This window comes from Sinocyclocheilus grahami, unplaced genomic scaffold (assembly GCF_001515645.1).
Source record: "Sinocyclocheilus grahami isolate Dianchi unplaced genomic scaffold, SAMN03320097.WGS_v1.1 scaffold39.1, whole genome shotgun sequence".
NCBI classification, from domain to species: Eukaryota; Metazoa; Chordata; class Actinopteri; order Cypriniformes; family Cyprinidae; genus Sinocyclocheilus; species Sinocyclocheilus grahami.
This window is the reverse complement of record NW_015505218.1, coordinates 33,433-35,500: the sequence shown is the minus strand read 5'-3', so window position 1 is coordinate 35,500 and position 2,068 is coordinate 33,433. Positions and strand designations below refer to the sequence as shown.

Sequence of the window (2,068 nt, the reverse complement as noted above, 5' to 3'; positions counted from 1 at the left end):
TTTTTTTTGCGTAACTTGTCAGTGAACTACGGCTATGTGTAGTAAATGCTGCTCCATCTGAAAGCACGTGTTGATGATTTCCTGCTGATTACAGAACCGGCATTACTATCAAAATGCGCATGACAATCGCATTCGATTAATCGTGCAGCCCTAGTTACTACAGAAACAAATAGGCACATAATCAGAAATGAATAAAACCGAAACAGAGAGGACAAACCGGGACAACTGGAATCAGAACAGAGTGTCTAAATAAAAGTCAACAGAACGGAACGTAATCCAAACAGTAATGACACTAGTGACAAAATGTTGATTTTTTTGGGTGAACTGTCCCTTTAAGGTGTGGTCAGATAGATTTACTGCTTAAATATGGCTTATTCCGCCACAATCTGCACAACGTCAAACAGTTTGTTCCCTGACAACAAGAGACTCCAAGAAACATCCAGTGGTTTTTCCAAAAACAATATTTTGACATCATTCACTCATTGCGCAAATCATGTATTGATTGTATTGATCATGTATTGATACACCATTAATTTGGAGGAATGAAGTTTCATTTTCAAAAGAACTATTCATTTTGACAAGACCTGTTTTAATGTAAAGTCACATTAAAAGTTTTGAAATGATTAGTATTATTATTATTTTTAATGTCAAAAGCTGCTGTTCAAGAAGCATTTAACAGATAAACAAGTTTGTGACAGTGAGCCTGGATAAACCAGTTTGATTGAGGATGTACTGAACGTTAAAGTAACACCCAAACAATAAATGGATTGTCTCCATGCAAAAGGTCATTGCTGAACATTACGTAGCGTGCAAATGATTACTGTAATCCTGACCTCGTCAACAGACAAGCATACTTGCACCTGTAACAGATTCAGGTGTTTTTAAGGACAATGCAAGCAAGGGAGGCGTCTTTGTTGTTGCTGCTAAAGAGCAGTAAAACTCGCTTATCATGCATTCTGGGAATCTGGAAGGTGTGTCTACCACAAGAGCGAGACGAGGCTGTATTGTGTGTTGCAGGTTTTTCAGTCGGTGCAGTTGCATTTGTGTTCATGTGCGTCTTTGCATGCATGCAACACAACTCCTCCAGAGAACACGGGGAGGCCGTTTTCAACACAAGACTGATACTGGACAAAACACCAGTGTCTGGTTTCCTGCGAACAATGCACAGCAAAGCTGTCAGATTTTCACCCCTCTAAATTAATCTTGCATATTTAGTATAATTCTGCTAAAGTGGATTGTGACCCATGTGACAGAAACAAAACAGAGTGATGCAACATGTTGTGAACAGACCCTGTGCCAAAATATATTGCAATCTCTCTTACAACCCAATTATTACATACACCTGCTGAAAAAAAAAAAAAGTCAAACCTGGACTTAAATGGGTTAAATTTGTGTTTTTTCCCATTTTTTTTCTCCATAGAGTATGAAAATCTGTTCTGCGTGATGACCTCTTTCCCTGGTGGGACAAAATCTTCTGTACAAAAAAACCTATTGTGTAACAGCCTTACATTTAGCCCGTATTAAAAGTACATACATTTGAGTGAACATCTTTATACCATCATGCAGTTCTTTTAAAGTAAAACCATTCCACACAAGTGCTGTCTACACAGAGACATCAGTTAACATCCACCTGTTGCTGTGAGCCGTGGAGCGAAACTCTCCTATTATACCAGCATTTTAAGAAACTCTTACCTGCACGCTTCTGTCTGGATGCGACTCATAACACCAGCTGTCGGGGTTACGCCATAAACGGAGTGTTATTATAAAGCATAACTGCGCGTGTCTTGAGGCAAAGTGAAGCCACTGCTGTGTCCAGAGCTGATCAGCGAGAGGGGCGGGGCCACAAAGGGGCGGGGCGATTACAGGAAAAAGTTAGTGAGCTGTCCATCAATGGCCCTCATATTTGTTTATGTAAATGTTAATGCTGCATAGCTGTACACATGTAATATGAATAGTAAGCCTAGAGTTAAAGTAACAGTTCACCCCCCCAAAAAAAAAAAAATAATAATAATAATAGGGCATCATTTACTCACCCTCAAGTTGTTTAAAAAGCAGTTTCTTTCTTCAG

At 39.3% G+C, this 2,068-nt stretch overlaps 1 protein-coding gene across 1 annotated transcript in view; it reads right to left on the bottom strand.

The window, feature by feature from the left end:
- LOC107581967 (protein Shroom3-like) overlaps positions 1-1,773 on the bottom strand; it is a 30,424-nt gene extending 28,651 nt beyond the window's left edge. The window contains exon 1 of the mRNA XM_016267663.1: positions 1,693-1,773. The gene's annotated coding sequence lies outside the window, so the exon portion shown is untranslated. The remainder of the gene's footprint in view (positions 1-1,692) is intronic.
- Positions 1,774-2,068: the final 295 nt, after the last annotated feature.